This window comes from Macrobrachium nipponense, chromosome 22 (genome assembly GCF_015104395.2).
Source record: "Macrobrachium nipponense isolate FS-2020 chromosome 22, ASM1510439v2, whole genome shotgun sequence".
Classification (NCBI taxonomy): Eukaryota; Metazoa; Arthropoda; class Malacostraca; order Decapoda; family Palaemonidae; genus Macrobrachium; species Macrobrachium nipponense.
The window spans coordinates 12,990,113-13,004,739 of NC_087213.1; the positions used below are offsets into that span (position 1 = coordinate 12,990,113).

At 37.8% G+C, this 14,627-nt stretch overlaps 1 protein-coding gene across 22 annotated transcripts in view; it reads left to right on the forward strand.

Annotated features, from left to right (window-relative positions):
• Nucleotides 1-14,627, forward strand: part of LOC135198501 (tyrosine-protein kinase SRK2-like) — a 375,373-nt gene that overhangs the window by 216,840 nt on the left and 143,906 nt on the right. Inside the window, exon 1 of one of the 22 annotated variants that reach the window (XM_064226109.1) lies at nt 1,582-1,601. The exons of the other annotated variants lie outside the window; for them this stretch is intronic. The gene's annotated coding sequence lies outside the window, so the exon portion shown is untranslated. Of the gene's footprint in view, nt 1-1,581; nt 1,602-14,627 lie in introns of those variants that run through there. 22 annotated transcript variants of the gene reach the window in all.

Consider the following 14,627-nt stretch of genomic DNA (forward strand, 5'->3'; position numbering starts at 1 on the left):
ATATCTAATCCTTCGGGCCAGCCCTAGGAGAGCTGTTAATCAGCTCAGTGGTCTGGTAAAACTAAGATATATAACTTTCTCTTTTAATTTTTTTTTTTTTTTTTTTTTTTTTTTTTTTTTTTTTTTTTTTTTTTTTTTTTACTGGTTCCAGTCATCCACTCCATCCTCTTTAATCATCGCCAGACCTCAGATTTCCCATAGTTTCCTAAGAGCGTTTTGGGTTCGCTATGGGATGATGATCTTTGCTTTCTGAAATACTGGTAGGCCTCTTACATCTCCAGGGAAAAGGGTATCAACAACATTTGACAATTCTTCGGGCTCGCTCCCAGTTCCCTTGTGTGTGTGTGTGTTTGTGTGTGTGTATCAACGTTTTATTCTTGAGTGTGGTTGAAATCTGCTTGCGATGGCCTGTTGACTTGGGAATTTTCCTGTGGTGTCAGATACATTTTTTTTCTGCTATGTGATTTCCATTGTAATCTGGAGAGTTTCCTTAAAGGAAACGAAGGGAGAGTCTAGCAGTGTCCCAGTTCTTCATCGAACCAGAGTTGGGTGTTGAAATACATCCAAAGCCAACCAAATATGACGTAGATAGGGCGAAGGTGACCAGCAGATTCGTGGACACACCTTTTCTAGTAATACCGCGCAGGAAATAGGTTATCTAAGCTTGTCAGTCATACTCGATCACACCGTTGCACCCCGTAAGGGGGTAGTGCCGTCAGTGAACCTCACGTGGTGTACCGGAGGCATTCCTCGAGGGTCTTTGCAGCGTCCCCAGCTGCAACCTCCCTCATTTCTTTTACTGTACTTCCGTTCATATTATTTTTCTTTCTCGCCGTCTCGAAAATTGGTTTCCTTGTGCAAATGCGAGGTTTTCCCCCTTGTTACACCTTTAAAACCTCATCGACGCTGAATGACATGATAGGCCCCAGCGCTTGGCCTTTGGCCTACATCCTATATTCTGTTCTATTTTTAATTTATTATACATACGTGTATGTATAGACTCATAAGTGAATGTGGCCTTTTCCAGGGCTTCGTACTTTCCAATAGACTGTTCTGCTTTCTTGGCCTATTCCTCGGTTTTTGTGGACGCTGTTGCTTGTGATTGCTGCAAGGAATGCAAATGACTCGTCCCGTGACAACGCCCAAGTCATTAACATAGCAAACACTGGGTTCATTACTCTGCATTTTCGACACTTCGCTCATCCTGTGGTTAACAGCAGTATTTTCCTCCTCTTATCGGAGAGACTGTTATTTCTTTTCTGTACTCTGCTGTTTTATCTTAAGTAGCATTTTGTAAGTAGTTCATCAGCCGCTTTTATCACCATGATTAGTCTTTGTAATGCAGATTTTCCCTTTACGGGGTTAGACGTGTAATATCGCCAGTTACCTCTGTCTCTGAGGAGTGTGTCACGAGATTCCAATGCTTCCTAGTTTATACTCGACATCTAATAGCGAGAGCATAGGTGGTTTTCGTCCCAACGTATCTCCTTGGAGGATGCCAGACTTGCCTTGCAGGGCTCATCAGCTATCTTATAGAGGAAAGAAGAGGGAATATTCATACAAGGAAGAGTCAAACTAGTTTTCATACTGTATCTTTGGAAGTAAGTGGCAAGTATTGCTCTCTTATCAATTAATTCTTAAGTAAGGTGTCTGCGATACATCTTGTAATGTGTAGGTATCTTGGAACGGTATGTGAAAACGATAGGCCAAGTAATAGTTGTCCTTCATCTTGCTGTTACAGTAGGAGACGGTATCACGATATCCTTTTATAGTTTTGTCATTCTGTCCGGTGTGTTTTGATACTGTCTTAAGATACCGATATCGGCGCAGCAATTCACAACTCGGCCACTGCCGGGAAAGATATTGCTCGTCTATGGTTCCTCATATGGCAATAACCTCTCCGAGCACCCTCCGTATGTTACAAGGAGTTACAAGGATTAGGATGTCTCAAAGACTTGTCAGTCCATCCGAGGAGACATCTTGTGCTCACTTATCTGTAGGAGCAGGTTTTACCGTTCATTCAGAGTGCCATAATGATCTTGTCTAGCTTTCTTTTGCACTCTTCCAGACTGTTGCTATTTACAACCTCTGGTGGCAGTTTATTCCACGTGTCGCGTATCTTGTATGTGAAGAAGTTTCCACAATGGGATGTATCTCTGCAGTTCTAGTTTTATGTAGATTCCACTGTCATTGTTATTTTTAAGTAAATAAAGTTCATTTATCATTACTATATTGGGTCTGACTTGAGAGAGAGAGAGAGAGAGAGAGAGAGAGAGAGAGAGAGAGAGAGAGAGAGAGAGAGAATGTAGCTCCAAAATGAAGGAGATTGTGCCATCGTGGACCACCGCTTTAACAATGTTTTCGGGAGGGTATCGCACCGTCTCAGTGATCTAGTTCTAGGGTATTAATTAAGGTCAGGTATGCAGATTGTGAGGACGTCATATTATTAATATTTTGCAAGACACGCCACACTTGTGTATTTCTTTTATGGCACATTTGAAAGGTTTCAATGACACTTCTTTGGAATCGTAACTTTGCAAGACATAATTAAGCCATTTCTGGTCGGTGACAGTTTTCGTACGTAGTATGTACAGGAAGGGCAGAGTTAAAAAAAACAGTTTTATTTCAAAATGATAAAATAAAAAATCGAAGTTATGCATAAAACATAATTTTCAATTTTGCTCCTCAGCCCTAATTCAGTGTACTACTATTTAATGCAGTCTGCTGTTTAATAACTTGACACATAAGCGCCTCAGTGGCGTGATCGGTATAGTCTTGGCCTGCCACCTCTGTGGCCGCCAGTTCAATTTTCAGGCATTCCACTGAGGAGTCAGAGATGTGTATTTCTGGTGATACCTAGAAGTTCACTCTCGACGTGGTTCGGAAGTCACTTAAAGCCGTTGGTCCCGTTACTGACTAACCACTTGTTCCATGCAACGTAAAAACACCAAACAAACAAACAAAACAATAACTTGACACTTCCCCGTCGTTTGTCTAAATCTTGTTCTTCCTTGAACTTGTGCTATTTATGGATGTTCCTGGCAGGTCTGGCTGGACGCTCTTGACCTCGGGGACAGACAGTAACGAAAGGTCGTTGGACATCCAGAAGGGTCCAATGGCTGGTGCTGTTTTCATAATGCCCCTTTTCCCTTTGGGAAATCCCCTTCTTCTTCTTTGTTTTTTATTTATTCAAAAATGCTAATTATATATTATTTATTTATTTATTTATTTTTTTTTTTTACAAATTTGTGTTTTCCAAACTTGCCCGAAAGAGTATGGTGGATTTAGGTGTCCAGAATTTTTTCTTTCTTTCTTTTTATTTATTTATTTTTATTTTTGTTAGCATGTGTGACATGCAAAGTGTTCAGGGTCTATTTGGTGACTGCGGGAGCTACTTACTTTCCCCCCTTAATCCTATTAAAACTTGTAACTGTTCCATGTTCTGACCTAACGAATTCGTCATTTGCTAGAGGTTTCTGCAGCAGGACGGAACTGCTTTACATTTTCAGATTTTACAGGTAAACACTTCATATTATATACCTTGTATACCTTTTCTTCTCAGTATTTTTTGTGTAAATGAACGAATATCGGGACTATGCTTTTTTTTTTTTATCAATCAACGGATACTTTCTGCACAATTCTTTCAGAAATACCCCTTTTTATATATATTTATTTTTGTATTAATTTAGTTTTTTATTTATTTGCTGGTCGCAATTAACAGGTACTTTTTACGCCGTAATTTGTGAATTTTTTTTTTTTTTAAATTCCTCTAGAAGTCCCCCTTTTATTTAGTTGGCAATCAACAGATACTTTCTGGACAATTCTTTTGAAAATCACTTGTTTTTGCTATTGGCAGTCTACAGGTGCTTTTTGCACAGTTATTTTGTAAAAAAAACAACCCCCCCCCCCCCTCTCAAAAAAAAATCTTCTTCTTCTTCTTCTTCTTCTTCTTCTTCTTCTTCTTCTTCCTATCTACAGCTACTTTGCGCGTTTTGCTGATGTAAATACCCTATTTTCCTATAGACTGGCAAGAGACACTGTTGAATACCATAAAAAAAAATCCCCTTTTCACTGTGAGTAATCCGGAAACTTTCTACATCTTGCCATATACCCTTTTTGCTACAGGACTGTCAGCAGTTAATCAGCCATCCGGTAGATTACTGTTATTACGAGAGAGAGAGAGAGAGAGAGAGAGCTAAAAAAGTTACTGTAATAAGTAGTCGGGTTTCATTGCTGTGGCGTAATTGGTTAACGGTTGACGGGAGAACGGCGAGGCCAAGAAGTCCAGTTTTGCAAGTAAACCGAATCAGTCAAACGTAACCATTATGCATCTGCTGAATATAGTTAAGTAACTGTTTGTGTGTTTGCGGTCGGCCGTTAGGAAATGCCGCTTTCTGGCGAACTGTGTGAAGGATATAGGCTACAAATGAAAGTGGAGTCGTGTGTGAGAGGGAGGTCTCTCTCTCTCTCTCTCTCTCTCTCTCTCTCTCTCTCTCTCACTTTTCAGTGTTTACCGATTTAATTAGCTAGTATAGCCTGTATATATAAGACTGACTCTCTCTTCTCTCTCTATCTCTCTCTCTCTCTTCCTCTCTTTTCTCCTTTCTCCATCATTCATCTCTCTCTCCTCTCTCTCTCTGAGTCTAGACGAACAATTCTTTACCCCTGGAGTTATGGGGCGAACTTACGGATTCAACAGATTGATTCTCTCTCTCTCTCTCTCTCTCTCTCTCTCTCTCTCTCTCTCTCTCTCTCTCTCTCTCTCAGTGCCTGTATAATCCTTCCTTTGTTTCAGGAGGAGGCACTTAAACTTAGCCAAAAGGAAAGGTGTTTCGGGGTCTGTCTGTTACTAATGCACCAAGAGTGCCTTTTGTTGTGCCTCGTCTCGGAGAAAATTAATAACCCCCTCCCCCTCCCCTCCCCCCTCCCCCTCCCCCCTTTGTCAGTGTTTGTTTGTCTCCTCGGTAAAAAACTGATAGAAAGAAGTAGTAGTAGGAGAAGAAGAAAGGAAGGGTATGCCAAAGTCTGACAGTTGAATTTTGCCTCGACTTCTAAGGATTTTCTGTAACTTGTTTATTTTTTTTTGTTTTGGTTGTAAAGGGTATGGTTGCGTTTTTGTATGAATTTTTGCTGCTTTTCTTTTTAAGACTGTTGTTGAGTTTCAAATGTATTATTATTATTATTATTATTATTATTATTATTATTATTATTATTATTATTATTATTATTATTATTAGCACGAATGCATCCATCTGAAACTTAATTCAAACGGTCAGTTACAACATAAACCTTCAGAGAATGTAATGCTCGTATTTTTGAAAGAGGCATTATAAAATACGAATGGAAAACAAAGGAAAACACTATCAAATAAATACTGTACATAAACAGCAAAAAAAAAAAAAAAAAAAAAAAAAAAAAAAAAAAAAAAATCAAGGCTCTGGTGCATTTGTTTTGAATACAGTTCACACCCCTGCTTCAACTTGACATTATCATCATTTCAAATTTATTGTGCGGGACCATCAATGGCCAATGCGTAATTATTATGCGTATACGGGCTGCTTGGAAGTGTAATAGCCCGTATTGGCACCAGACCATTAATTCAAGAATAGGCGTGTTAATTGGAATGTTATATACTCATTTTTTTTTAATTTATTTGTATTAGATTACTATGTATGGAAAAATGACTGAATATATGCTTTATATTTACTTGTAGAGTTCAAATAGTCACTGTATTTTCCCGGGCGTCCTACTGTATTAAGTAGCTGTCCATTATTCAAGCTACAACGGATGCACACGCACGCGCAAGCGCGTTCGTGCACACATTTCTTCCATGAAGGGGAAGCCGTCTTTCGGTTCGTTGTGTACGGTTAGGTTAACACACTTTTGTGGTCTTTTGAATATAATGGTGAATGGAGACCGATTCGATAATTATGGGATCTCTTGGCTTATGTGTGGTTATGGGTCCTGCGTTGTTGCGGCGACTTGCGTCGTCTTATTTTGCTTGTTCAGATTGTCGCATCTCAAGTTCGTGTTGACTTGTGTTGGGTTTTCTTCTCCGGTGGTAGGTTAAAGATTTTAGGGTGTGTGCGCTTCGTTGTAAGATTTTGGAGACTCGCTTTTTTCATATTTTGATTTCCTTTTGGAAGATGGTTTACGTTCAGTTGTCATGTGCTGTTTTCACGCTATAGGTTTCGATGGTTTTCAAAATCAGATATTTTTATTACTTGTTTTTGAAGTTTTGACTTGCTCCGTTGTATTATTTTCGGAAGTCTCTCTCTCTCTCTCTCTCTCTCTCTCTCTCTCTCTCTCTCTCTCTCTCTCTCTCTCTCTCTACGGTGCACGGTAGGCATTACTTAAGATTCTTTGCAGCGTCCCACCGACCACAAGCTACAACCCCTTTCGTTCCTTTTACTGTACCTCCGTTCTTTCTTCCATCTTACTTTCCACCCTCTCCTAACAATTGATTCAAAAGTGCAACTTCGAGGTTCTCCTCATGTTACACCTTTCAAACCTTTTACTGTCATTTTCCGATTCAGCGCTGAGTGACCTCATAGGTCCCAGCGCTTGGCCTTTGGCCGAAATTCTCTCTCTCTCTCTCTCTCTCTCTCTCTCTCTCTCTCTCTCTCTCTCTCTCTCTCTTGTGGGCTTTATATTTTCCAGCTTGACTTCTATCAATTACCGTGAATGTTCGCGCTGAAATAGTGTTTGCCCGCGCGTTCATTTATTTAGCTTCCAAATACAAATAAACCTCAAGTTCATCATGTTCTCGAGTGCTTGCTTGCGGCGCTCTCACCTGGCCCTTGAATGAGAGAGAGAGAGAGAGAGAGAGAGAGAGAGAGAGAGAGAGAGAGAGAGAGAGAGAGAGATTTTAGTACGGAAGTTTGATACGCAAGCATTGGTATCGATCTGCTGTGGTAGCTTGTGGGAAACTTCCTTGCCGTTCTAGCCGAATGAATTCTCTCTCTCTCTCTCTTCTCTCTCTCTCTCTCTCTCTCTCTCTCTCTCATACACCACACACATTTATAATATATATAGATATATTGTTTATTTATTTACCACGTAGTGTGTGTATGAACGCAAATGTATGTCAGCGAGAATACATTCAGTCAGTCTAATGTCGGAGGCATGACGACTTGACGAAGTCATCGCTATTATTGAAGATTGAGAATAATTTTGAATATTTTGATTCGTGATGATGCAAAGCATCGGGCGATTGCAATTGCAACTGTACTTTCGTTGGAACTATTTGTGAAATGTCTTTGTACATTATTATTATTAATTATTTTTATTATTATTATTATTATTATTATTATTATTATTATTATTATTTTATTATTATTTATTTGATAAAACGAATCCACGTTTTATTTTCTAGTTAGAGGAGACCTGTGTCAGTGACTTGTCATGTTTTATGAAGAATTGGTTTGTTAATGAAAGCAAGTATGAGCGCATTTATTGCAGTTTGAAATCCTTCACGTTTTTTTCAAGAATTGTTGCTTGCATTAACACTGCTATACTTTTAGAAAGACTTGCTTAATTTTGAGCTTACATAATTGATTTTATATTTATAGTTACCAAACCATGCAGATAAGCGCCAAGGCTTTCTCTGGCAATGTTAATCAAAACAAATGGAAAAACACGTTTTCATAATTTTTTTAAGGGATAACAAACTTATTTTTCTGTGTTTTACGGAAACTTTTCTTGATTTCATTCGCGATTTTACTGATTGCACACGGATTGTGGGTTTTCTTAGTATATATATCAAGGCCACGCTTTTTTTATATTAAAAATAACTTGCTTGATAATGTTATATGTAGCACATAACATGAGGTTAAATTGCTGAGGCTTGACAGCTGTTCCTGGTAAAACCTCTAAATATTTGTTTGGGAGCTTTAAGTAACTCTTCTATCTCTTTTATTCTTGTGAGTCTCAGATTTGAATATAGATAATTTTATTTTGTGTTTTCACAAAGTTATCAAGTAATTTTGAATTGTAATTTTCATACTGTGCGCTAAACTTTCTATCAATAGATTGGGTAAGATTAGGCTGGCTTTATGCCAGCACAGGCACCTGGCTTCAGGTAGCGCCCAAGTTAGTGTATAATATATGGAAAAGGGGATTGTAGGCCTGGTGTAGACCTCTGGACGTAACCAACAGACATTCATACCATCTCTAGGGTTTAAGTGATTTGTTAAGCGCCTCAGCGGCGTGGTTGGTATAGTATTAGCGTCCTACCTTGGTGGTCGCGGGTTCGATTCTCGGCCATTCCATTGAAGAAGAGTGAGAGATGTGTATTTCTGGTGATAGAAGTTCACTCTCGACGTGGTTCGGAAGTCACGTGAAGCCGTTGGTCCCGTTGCTGAATAACCACTGGTTCCACGCAACATAAAAGTAGCAGACAAACAAACAAACACACAATAAGTGATTTGTCACTTTGTGGGTTAGTTTCTTAATTTAATCGAAGCCGGCATTGTTCAGTTGTTTCTTGTGTCTTTATGTGGAAACTGTTGTTAACTATGTTTACAAAACCATAACTATTTATATTGCATTTACGAAATCATAACTAATTTTCACTTAATGTACAAAACCACAAATTGATTCACAACTAAGTCTACCTATAGAATAAAGGAAACTAAACGTATAAAAAAATATTGGTTTATTTTCACGCTATGACCTTAGGTATCACTGCCAGACGTACAATGAAGGCCGCTCACACGGCGTAAAGGCTTAAGCTTATGGAATTTGCAAGGTCTTAAACATAGAATTAAATATAGGATTGACCACTGCTACCGTGTCTACATCGAGTGAGCATCGCTGCTCATGGTGCGCGCAGAAGTTACGCCTTATGATAACGACTTTCGTCATCCGCGCCTAATGTGGTTTCCTCACCCCCCGGAGGACTTGTTCCGTCCTAGCAGTTCGTCCCTACCTTTTTCTTTTTAAATGAAATATACTTCTTTAATACGGCGCTCACTTTGCGTCACATTAAAAAAGTAGGTCAAATCAGAAAATGGGAGGGTGAGGAGTGGGGGTGGGTGAGAGAGGGGGGGGGGGGGTGTGTTTGGGAGGGGGCATCGTCAGAGATTTCATCTTTATGAGAGAGACTAAAGAAGGAGGTCGATGGGGGTGAGGGAGGGAGGGTGGTTTGGAAGAACGGAGCCCCAGATAGAGTCTCTCTCTCTCTCTCTCTCTCTCTCTCTCTCTCTCTCTCTCTCTCTCTGGCCGTTCATTTTTGATGAGTACGCGCATAGCTTTGGCCATATGTGTGTGCGTGCGTGGACGAGTTGACGCTGTGTAGGCTGTTTGTATGTGTCCAAATGTTTTGTGTGTGTAGAAGAGAGAGAAAGATAGGTTGTTTATATAAACATGTATGCATATGTACGGATGTACAGATATACGTGTATGTATACTATATACTACTATGTGTGTGTTGTGTAATGTGTACTTGTGTATGTATGAATTTATATGTATGTATGTATGCGTGCACTCTCGTGAATGTTTGAGAGAGAGAGAGAGAGAGAAGAGAGAGAGAGAGAGAGAGAGAGAGAGAGAGAGAGAGAGAGAGGGGCCCGTGCCAAGTTGAATATGCTGGAAAATCGATGCACAAAAGTATACGGCCCTGGTGAATCACATTCTCGGGAGCATGAATGACGAGAGGAATGCTGGAAGTTGTAAACAGTACACATTTTCGTTCCAAGTTTACGGAAAATATGTCCATACGCATGCCATTTGCTCTCTCTCTCTCTCTCGTAAGTAGCCATCTTGCTGGTGAGTCGTACCCGCGTGAAGTCAGATTAATCAACAGATATCACAAGTTTAACATACGACTAGAATTTGAGAAATATCTAGAAGTGTCGTGGAACTATCGGTGATAAGATTAGTGTGAAAATAGTAGATAAAGCGTCTTCTAAGTTAGTTTATCAAGTGTAATACTATAAATCGAACAAGATGGCAGTAAGTTCCAACTGCGGGAAGAGGTGGCGTAATTTGGCGTGTCTAGCAGATTCGCAATACGATGAGGTAGCAGGAAGGGAACTGGCATTTCTCATCTATGAAATCAGCAACAGTCCTAACCAAAAAGATACAAAAGCATTCATAGATATATTAGAAGGATATAATCCTTCAAACTGGAACAAATCTAATGAAAATATCTTGAAAATAATTGAAGAAGTTCCAAATAAAATCCAAGTGGTCAAGAGACTCATAAAGAAAATATACATAAACCAACATATTCCGACAAAGAAAATGAATAAGGTGAATCTTGTGAATATCCTAATTGATGCATTAGGAAAAAGAATGCCAAAAGCATGCAAACTGTGTAAGGTTTGGTATAGCATAGTCAATCCACAAAACCTAATCAGAAAATGTGCTGCATGCAACATTCCGACCCATCCACAGTGTGCTGAGGTAATACAAGATTTGAGAAAAGATACAAGAATTTTTTGTTCAACATGTCTATCATGGATAGACAATGTTATTAAATCAAGATTGAATGTACAAATAGTTGAGGATGAAGAAGAAGAGGAAGAGGAAGAAGAAGAAGAAAAAGAAGAAGAGGAAAACGGAAGAGAAGTAACAAAAATGAAATGACAGAAAAAAATAAGGAAAACAAAGAACAAGATAAAAGTATGGATGCAGAGATACTCATTGATACTACATATGAGGCAATAAAGCAGCATACCTACGAAGAAATAAATTACGATATGACAACAGAAAAGCAAATCCCGAAGAGGCTCTACCCAGATCTATACAATGACGGGAAAGAGGAAAATATAGACAAGAAAGACAAAATCTGCAACCTTTTGAAAAGAGGAATTGCAGATTTGGAGAAAGATGTTACTACAAACATCCTAAGATATGTCAAAACTATGAAATATATAGTAAATGTGCATACTTAGATGGATATGGGGATGATTGCAGAGACTGCATCCAAAATATGTAAAAACCTAAAGAAGGAAAAGGATGTAAGTTCGGACAAAAAATGCAAATATATGCACCCTGTAGCCATGAATCATATAATCAAATAAATAACCAACCAAGTAATAAAATCCAAAATAAGAAAGAAACAAATAAAGAGAGAAATCAAGAATATCAGGTAAAAGAGAAAAGCAAACCACCAATGAGATATGCAGAGGTGTCAGCAAAAAATTTCAAAGCATCAGCTCCGAAATTCTACTCAAGAGATAATAACTGTATTTATTATGCAAGAGGATATTGCAGAAACGGAGAAAATTGTTGCAGATTCAGACACAAAATGAATAATTATGATGAAGGAAGATCAAATATTATGGAAAAGTTGGATTTTTTAATGTCAGAATTTCTGGAAATGAAAAAAGAACAACATACCAGAACAGGAAAGAGACATGGGAAAATCCTTATTACTACCAGTATTAAATGAAGGAGAAAACACGCAAACCATCATAGTGATGAATGCGCAGGGTTTAGTTACGAGTAACTCAAAAAGAAAAATAGAGTACTTAGAAGAACTAACCCAAAATGAAAAGAAAATAGATATAATGAATATAAGTGAAACCTGGTATTCCCAAGAGACTGGGTGAAGGATGATCAAATAAAAGGGTTCCAAACTTATAGATCAGATAGAAAAAATAGGAATCAAGGAGGAACCGCAATATATGGGAAAGACAAAAAACAAGGAAAAATATATGAGAAATATAGTAACTCAGAATGTGAACTAATAGCGGTAGAATTTGAATCTGAAAAATTGATGAACATAGTAATATATAGACCTCCTAATACTAAAGAGTGACTTAATAATTGAAAAATTGGATGATATAGTAGAAATCACAAGGACTGGACTATTCTCCTATCTGGTGACTTCAAACTTTCCTTTCGTAGAATGGAAAAGAACGAATAGGAGATTGTGGTTGTACTTATACATATAAAAAAGAGAGTAATAGTAGTGCAGAAGATAAGAGGCAATTTGAAAAGCTATTAGATATGCTACTAGAATACAACATTCAACAAATAAATCACCTGCCAACAAGAAGGAAAATACTTTAGACCTAGTATTTGTGAACGAGATGAATTATGTTAAAGAAATAATAGTTTATAATGCGAATATTTCAGACCATAATGTCATAGAATTAAACAGTTCATTCCAAAGCAAGTGAAAATAGAGATAAGCAAGAAATGAAAAAGTGGGAAGGATATGGAAAATACAACTTCTACAGTAAAAATATAAAATGGTCAGAAATTAATGAAGAATTAAACAAAGATTGGGATAACATTTTCGTTAAGTGCTGAAACATAATGGGTAAACATACGGAAGCTATTATATAAAATATTGGAGAAAATAAGTAGGGAAAAATATATACCGAAGAAGAAAAGTAAACATCATTCATGCATACCAAGAGACAGAAGGATCTTGTTTCCAGAAAATCAGAAAGTGGAAAAAAGGTCTTGCAAAAGAAAAAAATGCATGGAAAGTTATAGAACTAAAAAGTAAGATAGAAAATGCAGAACAAAAGATTATACAATCAAAAGAAAATGAAAAACGGGACTTGGAAGAAAAAACCCTATTAAATATCAGCAAAACCCCAAGCTATTATACTCATATGCGAAGAAGATGAATAAAAGAAGAATAGAAATAGGCCCTCTGAGAATTGAAGGGAGATTAACGAATGAAAAAAGGAAATTTGCAAACATACTGGCAGAACGATATAAGAGAGAATTCACCCCTAGAATAATAATGAAGATAATGATATAGAAGTAAGGGATGAAAATAGTGAATATTTAGCTGACATAGATATTAATGAAGCTGATATTGTGCAGGCTAATTAATGAAATTAAAAAATGGAGCTGCTGCAGGGCCTGATGGAATTCCTGCTATTTTGTTAAAGAAAGTAGTTCATTCTATCGCAAAGCCACTTGCAATATTATTAAGACAAAGTGTGAGAACAGGCAAGATTTATGAGGAGCACAAATTAGCATATATTACCCCTACTTTCAAAAGTGGATCAAGACTAGAGGCAAGTAATTATAGGCCTGTGAGTCTAACATCACATATTATGAAAGTGTATGAAAGGGTAATGAAGAAAAATATTATGAAACATTTAATAAAAAATAATTTGTTTAATAAAGGACAACATGGTTTCGTACCCGGAAAAAGTACACAAACCCAACTGTTAGTCCACCGTGAGAACATATTCAAAAATATGAAAAGCGGAAATGAAAACAGATGTGGTTTATTTAGACTTTTGCAAAAGCTTTTGATAAAGTAGACCATAATATATTAGCGAAGAAAATTAGAAAAACACAATATCGTGGATAAAGTAGGAAGATGGTTAAAAGAATTTTTACACAACAGAAAACAGATAGTTATTGCAAACGACGAGAAATCGGATGAAGTCAAGGTAATATCCGGTGTGCCGCAAGGTACGGTGTTAGCTGCAATACTGTTTGTTATTATGATGAAGACATAGACAATAATGAATGAAGATTCGGTAGTGAGTAGTTTCGCAGATGACACAAGAATAAGTAGAGAAATTAACTTGTGATGAAGATAGGAACGCTCTACAAAGAGACCTTAACAAAGTATATGATTGGGCAGAGGTAAATAGGATGGTATTTAACTCTGATAAATTTGAATCAATAAATTATGGAGACAGAGAAAGAAAGCTATATGCAATAAGGAAGGGCCTAATAATGAGGACCATCACAAATAAGGAAGCAGTTAAAGACCTTGGTGTGATGATGAAATAGGAACATGTTATGCAATGATCAAATAGCAACTCTGTTGGCAAAATGTAAAGCAAAAATGGGAATGTTGTTACGGCACTTCAAAACAAGAAAAAGAAAAGCTGGAACACTATGATTATGCCTTTATAAAACATATGTTCGTAGTCCACTTGGAATATTGCAATATGATATGGTACCCACACTATCAAAAGGATATTGCACAAATAGAGAGTGTACAAAGGTCCTTTACAGCTAGAATAGAAGAAGTTAAGGACCTAGACTACTGGGAAAGACTACAATTCTTAAAATTATATAGTCTAGAAAGGAGAAGAGAACGCTACATGATAATTCAGGCATGGAAACCAGATAGAAGGAATAGCAGAAAATATCATGGAACTAAAAATATCAGAAAGAGCAAGCAGAGGTAGATTAATAGTGCCCAAAACTATACCAGGAAAAATAAGGAAAGCACACAGGACATTAATCCACTACGCACCAGCATCGATAATGCAGCGTCTATTCAATGCGTTGCCAGCTCATCTGAGGAATATATCAGGAGTGAGCGTAGATGTGTTTAAGAATAAGCTCGACAAATATCTAAACTGCATCCCAGACCATCCAAGATTGGAAGATGCAAAATATACCGGAAGAGTACTAGCAACTCTCTGGTAGACATTAGAGGTGCCTCACACTGAGGGACCTGGGGCAACCCGAACAAGATGTAAGGTCTGTAAGGTAAGGTCTCTCTCTCTCTCTCTCTCTCTCCTCTCTCTCTCTCTCTCTCTCTCCATTTGCCCTGCCTTAGTTGTTTTATACCTTCTTTAGCAGGACACAGCTCCAAGAGATATAAGTGAGCACACGATGTCTCCTCGGATGACTAAGTCTGAGACATCGCAATCCCTGTAACTCTCTCTCTCTCTCTCTCTCTC